Genomic DNA, 13,650 nt, shown 5'->3' with positions numbered 1-13,650 from the left:
ACATTTTGATTAACTGTAACACCACTGTACATCATGGATTATTAATATCCTATTTCCCATTTTTAAAAAGATTTTATTTATTTATTTGAGAGAAAGAGAGAGGGAGCAGGAGAGGGGCAGAGGGAGAGGGAGAGTCTGAAGCAGACACCCCACTGAGTGTGGAGTCCTACTCAAGTCTCATGACCCTGAGATCATGACCTGACTGGAGACCAAGAGCCAGAGCCTCAACCCACTGAGCACCGAGGGATACCCCTCACCCCCATTTCCCATTTTCAAGGAGTTCCAACCCAATGGCAGGACCGAACAAATCCCGAAATTCCGCACTTGTGGGTCTATCTCCAGGCACCTGTCTTGGTACTAACTCGGTATCAGTCCGGATTCAATCATGAGGCAGAAAGAGTCATTTAAGCAGGGAAGTTTTGACATACGAATGATGAACTATTTACATGGGATTTTTACTACGTAAAAGAGAACTGAAGGGGCGCCTGGGTGGCTCAGTCAGTGGGTTGAAGCCTCTGCCTTCCGCTGAGGTCATGATCGCAGGGTCCTGGGATCGAACCCTGCGTCGGGCTCTCTGCTCGGCAGGGAGCCTGCTTTCCCCTCTTTCTCTCTGCCTGCCTCTCTGCCTACTTGTGATCTCTCTCTTTCTGTCAAATAAATAAAATCTTAAAAAGAGAGAGAGAACTCAAAGGCTGAAGAGAGTACCCAAGAAAGTAACAAAGTTAAAAAGTGGGTGCCCTCCCCTCAGCTGGGATTCAGACGTCATTGGACAGATGTGACCGCAGCACCGTGGATGATCCAGAGAAGTTTGCTGGGTTGCCCCAGGGCAGAGCGACCCAAAGCCAGTGGGTGGAGGCTGGTTGAGGGGGGAGGGTGCGGGGGCTGGTAGGGTGAGCGGGGAAACCCACCTACTGAGGTGCTGGGAACTGAGTCAGGCAGGGAGCCACCAACTGGGACGGGCAAGCTGGCAGTTCGATGTCACTGGGTGTCCCATGCCCTGCTGCCTACCACAACCAGCAGAACAACACCAAGGACAGACAACAAACCCACCACACACACAGAGGAAACAAGCAAAGCCCCTACTTCCTACCGTATTCCTCTAACGCCGTCTACTGGCAAGAAAAAATGTTTACCAGTTCCAACCCCAGTAGCAAGCAAAGCAATGAATAGATTTGGAGTCAAGAGGCAGTACATCGGTAACTGGCGCACTGTACTGGTAGCCATCGACTTTTTCACCAGCACGGACTTAGAGTAAAACAAAAAGGACAGTTTCCCTTCAAGATGTTCTTGTCGAAACAATCAAAATTATCCGTTTTATTAAATCTCGACCCTTGATATCTTATTAATATTCTGCATGTCAAAATGGGGAGTACAGATGAAGCTCTCCTGTTGCATAATGAAGAATGGTGATCTCAAGGAGAGACACGTGTGAGGTGGAGGTGTGAGTTGCACTAACCTTTCTTTTATGGAGTGCCATTTTTACTCATAAGAATGAAGAACAGATTATTTTCTCTAGAATTGGGTATCTACCTGGCAGACTTTATTTTAATCCCAGTGTAGTTAACATACAGTGTCATATTAGTCTCAGGTGTGCAATGTAGTGATTCAACAATTTTTTAAAGATTTTATTTATTTATTTGACAGAGATCACAAGCAGGCAGAGAGGCAGGCAGAGAGAGAGGAGGAAGCAGGCTCCCCACTGAGCAGAGAGCCCGATGTGGGGCTCCATCCCAGGACCCTGGGATCACGACCCCAAGCCGAAAGCAGAGGCTTTAACCCACTGAGCCACCCAGGTACCCCTGGTATTTTTCTTTTTCCAGCTGACTTATTTCACTTAGCATTCTACCCTCTAGATCCACGGGTGTTCTTGCAAATGACAAGACTTCATTCTTTTTTTATGGCTGAGTAATATATCCCACATCTTCTTTCACCATTCATCTACTGACGTATATCTGGGTTGGTTCCTTATCTTGGCTATTGTAGACAATGCTGCAGTGAACACACGGGTGCATATATATATATATTTTTTTTGAACTAGTGTTTTTGTATTCTTCGGGTAAATACCCCAGTGGTATGATTATTGGATTGCTGGGTAGTTCTACTTTTAACTTTTGGAGGAAACTCCATACGGTTTTCCACAGTGGCTGAACCAGGGTGCATTCCCACCAACAGTGCGTGAGAGGGTCCCTTTTTCTCCACATCTTCGCCGACACCTGTTGTTTCTTGTGTTTTTTTCTATTAGCCGTTCGGACGGGTGTCAGGTGGTATCTCACGGTGGTTTTGACTTGCTTTTCCCCGATGATGATGAGTGATGTTGAGCATCTTTTCATGTGTCTGTGGGCCATCTGTATGTCTTCCTAGAACAAATGTGTGTTCATGTCTTCTGCCCGTTTTTAAATTGGGTTGTTCTTTAGGTGTTGAGTTCTACCCGTTGTTTACATATTTTGGATGCTAACCCCTTATCAGAGATGTCGTTTGCAGATACCTTCTCCCATTCAGTAGCTTGACTATTTGTTTTCTTGATTGTCGCCTTTACTGTGCAGATGTAGTTGCGATAGTTAATGTTTGCTTTTGTTTTCCTTGCCTGAGGAGACATACCTAGAAAAATATTGCTGTGGCTGACGTCAGAGAAATTACTGCCTGTGCTCTTTTCTAGGATTTTTATGGTCTGACATATAGGTCTTTAATCCATTTTGAGTTTGTGCGTGTGGCGAAAGTGGTCCGGTTTCATTCTTTTTCATGTAGCTGCCTAGTTTTCCCAATGCCACCTGTTGAATAGATTGGCCCATTGCACATTCTTGCCTCCTTTGTCATAGATTAATTGATCATATAATCATGGGTTTATTCCTGGACTATTCTGTTTCATTGACCTGTGTGTCTATTTTTGTGCCAGTACCATATTGTTTTGATTACTATAGCTTTGTAGTATGTCTTGAAATCTGGGATTCTGATACCCCCAGATTGATTCATTTCAAGATTGCTTTTGTTATTCAGGATCTTTTGTGATTCCACAAAAATTTCAGAATTGTTGGTTCTAGTTCTGTGAAAAATTCCCAAATCTTGGGATTTTGGTAGGCATTGCATTAAATCTGTAGATTGATTTGGGTAGTAGGGACATTTTTAACAATATTTGTTATCCCAGTCCATGAGTATGGAATAATATCTTTCCTTGCATCATCTTCAATTTTGTTCATCACTGTTTTATAGTTTCCAGGGTACAAATTTTTCACCACTTTAAGTTTATTCCTAGGTATTTTAGAACTTTTGGTGCAATTGTAAATGGGACTGCTTTCTTAATTTCTCTGCTCTTTCATTATTAGTGTATAGAAATGCAACAGATTTCTATCTATTGATTTTGTACCCTGTGATTTTACTGAATTCACTTATTGGTTTTAGTAGTTTTTTGGTGGAGACTTTAGTGTTTTCTATATATAGTGTTATGTTGTCTCTAGCAGACATTTTTACAAAAGTGAATTAAGTAAGCTTGTTACACCAAGGGAAAAAACTGATGTTTCTTGCCAATGATAAAACTCTAAATTTTAAGTGAAAATTATAATTTTTGAAAACCTGTTGTCGGGACGCCTGGGTGGCTCAGTTGGTTAAGCGACTGCCTTCGGTTCAGGTCATGATCCCAGCGTCCTGGGATCGAGTCCCACATCGGCTCCTTGCTCAGCAGGGAGCCTGCTTCTCCCTCTGCCTCTGCCTGCCATTCTGTCTGCCTGCGCTTGCTCTCTCTCCCTCTCTCTCTCTCTGACAAATAAATAAAATCTTAAAAAAAAAAAAAAAAAGAAAACCTGTTGTCAAGATCCTGACAGCTTCTCAATACACAAAGATTTTTTCCAATAATATTGGTCGCAGATAGATCGTAACAGATTATGATACATTCATTGATACGATTTGACATTCCACATTTTTAACTAATCTTGAAAAAATTCTGTCACATTTTGGTGTGGTATCAAAAAAGTGTATAAATAATTATCTGAAAAATACTCTTCCTTTTTCCAACTATATATCTGTATAAGTTTGGTTTTTCTTTTTCTTCTATATTTCAACCAAAACAACCCATCAAGCCATGTGGAATGCAGAAGCAGATGAGAGAAGTTGGCTTTTTTCCATTAGATCGTACATTAAAGAGACTTACAAATATGTAGAACATGTTGCTCTCCTTGGTGACTTTTTTTTTTTAAATATTGCTTTTTCACTTAACTCCGTGTTATTTCTGTTAACATAGTTTGTTACTGATATTTTTAAATGAGAAACTAACATTTAAATAATTTCTTCATTTTTATCTCCAGGGGGATGAACATCATAGAGATAACCCAGATAACCTAAAGCTTGTTGGGGTCCCTTAATGAAGGTCCCGACACCAAAATTTTGAGAACTACTGCTCTGAGGAAAGTGTCTGGTGCACACTAAGTGTTCAAAAGTTGTGTATTCTCTATACATTTGGCGACAAAGCAAAGGAAGGAGAGATGCTAAAAGCTAGAGCTGGCATCAGAGTGGAGAGGATACTTTCGAGAGTTTACAATCTTGACTGCTCATGTTTCCAGGCCCTGGAGAAGGAGAACTTGCAAGTAGAGAAGTTATTTTGCAAACACCCAATCCAGACCATCTTGTGTCTCCCTCCCTTCCATGCTCTGTACCTTCTGTGAACTCTTTGCCGACCTTCCCGTATCTTCTTTGACCTCCTCTGCAATCTCCGTGAACGGCTGTGCACTTTCTCTGAACTTTAACCAGAGTTATCCGCCTCAGGAGATGCCGCATGGCTGGGTGGACCACGTGACAGTGAACTCAGTCCCTTGATCTTAGGGCTGCAGAGTCAGGCATAGGGCAGCTCCAGGTCAAAGGTGCTTTCCAGGTCTGCATGGGGAATCCAGCACCGATCACTCCTGGGTGTTCCTTCCCATCCCACAGCCACCAAGCCTGAAGGTCCCGTACTGCAGAGAAACCTTCGAGGTGGCAGAAGAGAGTGGTATTCGTCCTTGTAGATACCTGGATTGGGAGCAAGGAAGTGACGATGGGGCGCAGCTAGAGGAGTGTGAAAGGGAAAGAGCAAGATGGACTATTGCTATAAACATTTCCATCCACTTGTCTGGAGCCCTTCATCTCAGATGCAGACAACCTGGGGAGAGAGAGGGTTCTTGGAAGTTGAGGGCAGCGAAGAGAAAGACCTAAAAGCTTACAGCATCCTGGGTTTCAACAGGGAGACATTGCCTTGATAATGGAACCTGAGGGGGAGGCCTCATTAGATCTGTTCTCCTCCTTCTCCAGAGATTGGCCCAGAATGTGTCCATTTGTGGCATAACAATGTATGTGGAGTACACAAGACCCATGATGTAACTTTGTTCTTTTTCGAAAAATTTTTTGGATATTTGGAGTCCCTTGGAATTCTATGAGTTTTATGTGGATTTTTCTACTTTTGCAAATTAAAAGTTGTTGAAATTTTGATAGGAGTTGCATTGAATCTGTAATTTGCTTTAGGTAGTATTGACATCTCAATATTACCTCTTCCAATCCGTGAAAATGTGATGTATTTCCATTGATCCTTGTCTTACTAACTTCAGCAATATTTTGTACTGAATTTTCAGCGTACAAATTTTTCACCTCTTTGGTTAAGTTTATTCCTAAGTATTTAATTCTTCTTGATGCTATTACAAACGGAATTGTTTTCTTAATCTTTTTTGAATTGCTGTTAGTATGTAGAAACACAATTTGATTTTTATGTATTGAGTTTGTATCCTTCAACTTTGCTAAGCTTGTTTATTAGCTTATACTGTGTGTGTGTGTGTGTGAGAGAGAGAGAGAGAGAGAGAGATATCTTTAGGGTTTTCCACATATAAGATCACATCATCTGCAAACAGAGATAATTTTATTTCTCTAGTTTGGAGATGCTTTATTTTTCTTGACTAAACACTCTGGCTAGAATTTTCAAAACTATGTTGATTATAAGTGGCATAAGCAGGCATCCTTGCCTTAATGCTGATCTTAGATGAATTGATTTCCATCTTTCACCACTGATCATGTTGGTTTTTTGTGGGTTTTTCATATATGGCTTTTATTATGTTTAAGTAGTTTCCTTTTTAAAAAAAAAAAAAGATTTTATTTATTTATTTGACAGAGATCACAAGTAGGCAGAGAGGCAGGCAGAGAGAGAGGAAGGGAAGCAGGCTCCCTGCTGAACAGAGCGCCCGGATGCAGGGCTCGATCCCAGGACCCTGGGATCATGACCTGAGTTGAAGGCAGAGGCGTTAACCCACTGAGCCACCCAGGCGCCCCAAGTAGTTTCCATTTATTCCCAGTTTGTGAAAATATTTTTATCATGGAGTGTTGAATATTATCAGATACTTTCTCTGTATCAGTTCAGATGATCTTGTGGATTTTTCCCTTGTTTTTGGTAATGTGGTGTATCACACTGATTGAGTTTTAAATGTTGAACTACCCTGGCATTTCAGGAACAAGTTCCACTTAGTCACAGGATATAATCCTTTTACTACACTGCTGAATTTGGTTTGCTAGTATTTTGTTGAGGATTTCTACATCAGTGTTCATACAGGATATTGGACTTTAGGTTTTTTGGAGTGTTTTCATCTGGCTTTGGTATCAGGACAATGCTGGCCTCACTGAATGAGTTAAAGGTGCTCTCTCCTCTTCAGTTTTTGGGGAAAGTTTGAGAAGGATTAGTGTAAGTTTTTCTGTAAATGTTCAGTGAGGCTCTCAGGTCCAAGGGCTTTTCTGTGTTGAAATATTTTGATTGCTGATTCAATCTCTTCACTAGTATTATGCCCATTCAGATTTTTTAAAAAAGATTTTATTTATTTATTTTCAGAGAGGTAGCGCACAAGCAGGGGGAGTGGGAGAGGGAGAAGCAGACTCCTCACTGAGCAGGGAGCCCGATGCAGGACCCTGGGATCATGACCTGAGCCAAAGGCAGCGGCTTAAGTGCCTGAGCCACCCAGTGCCCCTCTCCATGCCTTTTCATGGCTGGATCATGCTACACTGAGTGCGGCTCCACCGTCTGGGTTTACCAGTCTATGTATCCATTCACCTCACAAAGGGTATCTTGGTTGTTTCCAAGTTTTGGAGATGACAAGTAAAGCTACAATAAACACCCATGTGCAAATTTTTGTGTAGATGTAAACTTTTAAATCCTTTGGCTGAATACCAAGGAGTATGATTGCTGGATGATATGGTAAGAGTATGTTTAGCTTTGTGAGAAACTGCCCAGATGTCTCCCAAAGCGGCTGTACTATTTTCCATTCACATCAGCAATGAGTAAGACGTCCTTCTGCTTCGCACCCTAGCGGCACTTGGTGTTTTCAATGTTCTGGATTTTGGTCATTTAAATGCGTGCAGAGTGGTAATTTTTAACCATTTTTAAGTACACAGCTCAGTGGCATTTAAATACACTCACGCTGTTATATAATCGTCACCACAATCTATTTCCAAAACCTTTCACCACCTAAAACCGAAACCGTGTAAACCATGAGCGAGCACTTTCCATTTGCCTGGGCCCCAGCCTCTGGTAACTTCCATTCTATTTCCTGTCTCTGTGAACTCGCCCATTCTAGATACTCCTTCTACATGGAGTCATACAACGTAGACGCCCTTGCTCTGGCTTACTTTAGCATGTTTTCATCCGTGTTGCAGGTGGCACGTATCAGAACTGGATCCTTTTTCAGGGCTGACCAATATTCCACGTGCACACCACCTTGTGTCTCTCCATCTCTCTCCTGATGGATACTTGGCTTGTTTCCAACTGTTGGCTCTTGTAGACAGGCTGCCGTGAATGCTGGTATATAGCTAGCAACTTCAGTCCATTTTCCTTTTGTTACTGAAGCATAGTCGACACCCAGCGTTACACTAGTTTCTGGTGTACAACACAGTGAGGTCACAGCCCTACACATACTGGGCTCACGTGGGCAGCCACCATGTCCCCGTACACTATGACAATACCACTGACTACATTCTCTATGGGGTACCTTTGTCCCTGTGTTAAGTTCCTGTTCTCAGTTCTTTGGGGTATAGAACTAGAAGAGGAATTGCTAGAGAACATGCCCATTCTGTTTAGCTTTTGGGGAACCACCAAGCTACCCAGAGCAGCCACACCATTCTGCGTGCCTACCAGTAAGGCAGGAGGGTGTGAATTTCACCACACCCTCATCAGTACTGGGTCCTAGTAGCCATCCTGACGGGTGTGAAGCGGTATCTCCTCGTTGTGATCTGCATTTCCTTAATCAGCCATGCTTCATGTGCCTACTCGTCACTTTGTTCTCTTTGGAAAAAATGTCTTCAAGTCCTTTGATCGTTTTAAAATCCGGTTTTGTTGTTGGGTTGTAGGAGTTCCTAGTCTACGGCCGCACCACCCTGAGTGCACCCGATCTTGTCTGATCTCGGAAGCTAAGCAGGGTCGGGCCTGGTTAGTACTTGGGTGGGAGGAGTCCTTCATATATTCTAGATGGTAACTTTTTTTTTTTTTTAAAAGATTTTATTTATTTGACAGAGATCACAAGTAGGCAGAGAGGCAGGCGTTGGGGGGGGGGGTGTCGGAAAGCAGGCCCCCTGCTGAGCACAGAGCCCAATGTGGGGCTCGATACCAAGACTCCGGGATCATGACCTAAGCTGAAGGTAGAGGCTTTAACCCACCGAGCCACCCAGGAGGCCCTTGGTGTTAACTCTTTATCAGATATGACTTACAAGAATTTTCTCCCAACCCGTAGATAGCCTTTTCATTATGCTGATATCCTTTGATGCGCGAGCAACTGATTTTTTTTACCCTATAACTTTGCTGAACTTGTTTGTTGCAGTAGCGCTCCTGCGGATCCTTTGGGATATTCTATATTCAGGATCACGTCTGTGAATAAGGGTTTTACTTCTTCCTTTCAAATTTGGATGCATTTCTTTTTTTGTCTAATTTCTTTGGCTCAAACTTTTATTTTTTTAAATTCTATTTATTTAGTAGAAATTTAAATTTTATTTATTTAGTAAATAAATTTTATTTATTTTAAAATTTATTTAAAATTTTAAAAAATTTATTTATTTAGTAGTATTTACGAGTGCACGCACACATAAGCAGGAGCTGCAGGCAGAAGGAGAGGGAAAAGCAGGCTCCCGGCTGTGCAGGGAGCCCAATGTGGGGCTGGGATCCCAGGACCCTGGAATCGTGACCTGAGCTGCAGGCAGACGCTTAACTAACTGAGCCACCCAGACGCCTTGGGCTCAAACTTTTAGTACAATGTTGGAAGAGAACTTGGTCTTATTCCTGATCTTGGGGGAAAAGCTTTAGCTTTCACCAGTAAGCATGTTAGCTGTCAGTTTTTCACAAATGCCCTTTGTCACATGAAGGACCTTCCTTCTGTTCCTAGATTTCTAGTATTTTATCACGAAAGGACATTGGATTTGTCAAATGCCTTTTCTGCATCAGTGAGCTGACCCTAGGAGTTCTTCCTTTGTTCTACCAATGGGGCGTATTACCTGGATTTTCCTGATGTTGAACCACCCTTGCATTTCTGCAGTAAATCCTTCTGGCCATGGTGCAGGCTACACGCTGTCAGACTTCGTCGGCTTGTGTTTCGTGGAGGCCACGTGAAGAACCAGCTTTTCATTCACTGACGGTGTTTACATCTCATACAATACTGTTCTGACAGGTGTGTTACACGTTTTGGTTTGGGCATCTGTCAGTGGACGTCTCCCCTGAGGACGGGTCATGTGGAGACTAGCTCCAGACTGTATCCTGAGCCATTCTTATTATGTTGGGAGACTCTGGATTCTGTTAAAGTCCCTCATGAACATTTTTGTTTCAGCAGGCACCTGAATCTCTGGGCAGGAGAACAGGGCTCCGTGGAAGTTTGAACTGCCTGTGCCGTGAGGAGCGAGCGAGCTCTACGGCAGGGGCATCCCTCAGCCCAAACAGGGGGAGAAAGAGAAAATGGGGCTCCCTTCTTCAGACCTCCTGCCCTTCCCTGGTCTCTAGATGGCAAGAGCTTTAGCTTACCAGGGCCTCTCTACCGCAGCCTCGGAACTCTCGCCTGTCCCTGTGGGAAGGCGGGGGGGGGGGCGACAAGAAATGGAATTTCGGATTATGTTTTCTGATCACAGGTTCCCTTACCCTCGTCCTGTGACCTCGGAGGTGGAAGCCATGAACAAAGGAATCGCACTCTTGTGTACAGGGCTTAAGTTTTAACTCCCCCCCGATAGGTCTGCTTTTATTTTTCAGAGTCCTTAAGTACCTTTCTGTCCCCCCCATTTTTAGTGGTAAGCAGTGGAGGTAGGGTCTACTGGGTTTAACTTGCGACCCGTATCAGAAGATGGGAAGCAACTTTCGAGAACTCATGAACCTGTGTTTTCATAGTTTCGGAAGAGCCACTGCTGCTGTTTCCCATCCAACTGTGCTCAAACTGATGCTGGGATGTTACACTTCAGTTAGTGAATTTGAGCTGTCTCTAGCTCCACTTCTCAAATTCACGATAGAAAGTTAGCTTTTTTTTTTTTTTTTTTAAGATTTTATTTATTTGACAGAGAGAAAGATCACAAGTAGGCAGAGAGGCAGGCAGAGAGAGAGACGGGGTAGCAGGCTCCCTGCTGAACAGAGAGCCTGATGCAGGGCTCGATCCCAGGACCCCGAGATCACGACCCCGAGATCATGACCTGAGCCGAAGGCAGAGGCTTAACCCACTGAGCCAGGTGCCCCACAAGTTAGTTTTGATAGTTCATGAATCTGAGCTTAAATTTCAAAGCTGCTTCATTCTTATTTCACCCAGATCTGCCTGAATGTATTTCTGAGATGATCTTCTGGAGTTTAACAAAAAATTTTCTGACCCTCTGAATTTGTTCAAACTCCTTCTGGGAAGTTAGTTTTGAAAACTCCTGAATTTAATCTTGTTTTCATAGAAAACTACTGTTTCAGCTAGATTTGTACAATTAACTGACCTTGAGAGAGGTTCATTTTGTGAACTTCTGAATCTGAGCTCTTTTGTACAATAATCAGGTTTCAGCCAGATAAGCTCAAACTCACGTTAGGAAGTTACTTCAGAGTCTGTTTTTAAAATGTTTTTTCATCTAAATTTGCTGTGTAAGCATTTGTTGGGAAGATACTTTTAAGATTTTGTGCATCTGAATTTTTAATAAAAACTGCTACATTTCATCTAAAGTGCTCAAATTCACATTAAGTTTCTTTTGAAAATCATTTGTAAATCTGATGCTTACAAAAGCTACTGCTTCAGGTATTTTTTAAAAATACTTTGAAAAATTTCTTTTGGGAAAAACGTGTGAATTTGTTTTCTTACAAAAACGGAAGGGAGGGGCGCCTGGGTGGCTCAGCAGGTTAAAGCCTCTGCCTTCGGCCCAGGTCATGATCCCAGGGTCCTGGGATCGAGCCCTGCATCAGGCTCTCTGCTCAGTGCAGAGCCTGCTTCTCTCTCTCTCTCTGCCTGCCTCTCTGCCTACTTGTGATCTCTGTCTGTCAAATAAATAAAATCTTTAAAAAAAAAAAAAAAAAAAAAAAAAAAAAAAACAAAAAAAAAAAACAAAAACGGAAGGGAGGGGCGCCTGGGTGGCTCAGCAGGTTAAAGCCTCTGCCTTCGGCCCAGGTCATGATCCCAGGGTCCTGGGATCGAGCCCTGCATCAGGCTCTCTGCTCAGTGCAGAGCCTGCTTCTCTCTCTCTCTCTGCCTGCCTCTCTGCCTACTTGTGATCTCTGTCAAGTAAATAAATAAAATCTTTAAAAAAAAAAAAACAAAAATAAAACGGAAGGGAATGCATCGGGAGAGGCCATCCCTTTTTCTTCCCTACAAAATGCCAGAGCAGAGGTAAAACAACACCCAACGTACTGTAGGCCTTGGTCGGTAATGCCCTCCTGAGCTATGCCGGGGGGGCACCGATCACTTTGTATCTAGGGCAGGGACTGGGGCAAATCTGGTCTGTGGACGGTTTTTGTACAATCAACCAAGCAGAGATCTTAATTCTAAAGAGCTGTTCAAAAGCAAGGCTGGGGCTCCTGGGCGGCTCAGTCAGTTAAACGTCTGACTCTTGATTTTGGCTCAGGTCATGATCTCGGGGTCGTGTGATCAAGCCGTGTCAGGCTCCAGCTGGGCAAGGAGCCTGCATAATACTCGCGCTCTCTCCCTCTGCCTCTCTCCTTCACCTACACCCGGTGCTTTCTCTCTCTCAAGAAAAAAAAAAAGAAGGAAAAATAAAAAAGAAAAGGCAGTAAGCTTGTATGTGACAGGTCACATGTGGCCCACGAAGCTTAAAGTATTATCTAGCCCTGGCTCTAACCATGGGACGGTTAGGCTCTAACCATCCGGACGGTTAGCACGCACAGACTGGTTAGCACGCACAGACCGGAAGGGGAAAAGGAGCCAGGGCAGCGGGCAATGCAGTGAAGGGCCCTGCCTTCCGCTAAGGAACGCAACGGGCCACATTTAGCACAAGTCAGTGCAACACAGAGATGCAAAGCCTCTTCAGCCTGTCGCCTCTGCTCCCTGGTTCTACCTCTCTGTGACCCCCCAGCTCACCTGTTTTGGCCCTCAGTTTCCCCACTTATAAAATAGAAATAACAGAAATTTTCTCAAGAGAATTCAATGAAGTGAGGCATATCAGACGCCAGCACACAGTGGTCCATAATGTTGGCTCCGACAAGATATCCACTGCTCTATTTCCGACAATCATTTATAAAACTCACTTCGAAATCTCCAGTTCTTTTCCATGAGAGACTAACAATGGTCTCCCAATGTCCACTCGCCCCTTCCTTTTTTAAAAAAATTTTTTTAAAAGAGATTTTATTTATTTATTTGACAGAGAGAGACGACAAGCAGGCAGAGAGGCAGGCAGAGAGAGAGAGAGGAAGGGAAGCAGGCTCCCCGCTGAGCAGAGAGCCCGATGCGGGACTCGATCCCAGGACCCTGAGATCATGACCTGAGCCGAAGGCAGAGGCTTTAACCCACTGAGCCCCCCAGGCGCCCCGACGCCCCTTCCTTTAGTACGAGGACTCCCGGGTCTGAATGAACACACGGCCGTCCAGCCGCAGGGGGTTAGAACACGGGACGTAAGTACCAGCCAACGGATCCGCGCGGTTTCCAGGCCTCCCACTTCCTCTTCCCCTTACCCGCCTGCACAAGGATGTGGGGCTGGAGCACCGGCTTTCACCATGTAGCTGAGAGCCATCACCCAGGGGATGGTGGACCAGTAAGGGATTGGGACCCGAGTCCCTAGATGACCTTGTGGAACACAACTGGCTTAACCCCAAGCCTGGACCGCCCCCCTACCTCTGTACTGTCACATGGGAAGTAACTGCTTTGTCTGAATCCTTGTTCTGGAACCCCCTTGTGTACAGCCACTTAGCCTATATGCAATCCAAACTCCTAATCTCCAGCTGCCTCGCTTATGTCCCAAACTGGTCTCAAACTCAACATTTTAACATCTAACCACACTCTCGGTCTGCCTTATAGACCGTTATGTTCCTGAACACAGAGACTATCCCAAGTACTTCTTGGTAACAGCCTTATCATAGGTTTTCAAGGCTTTCGCTCTTGACTTCGACACCCCCACACTCAACTGGTCGCACAGCCGCAGCTGGCTCCGCACATCACTCTGACGCCTCCCTCAGCCCAGATCTTAACCACCTCGGCTTCAGATGTTTTGTACTTTCTGGTC

The sequence above is a fragment of the Mustela lutreola genome, chromosome 17 (genome assembly GCF_030435805.1).
Source record: "Mustela lutreola isolate mMusLut2 chromosome 17, mMusLut2.pri, whole genome shotgun sequence".
Classification (NCBI taxonomy): Eukaryota; Metazoa; Chordata; class Mammalia; order Carnivora; family Mustelidae; genus Mustela; species Mustela lutreola.
Note: the sequence above shows the minus strand (reverse complement) of the source record.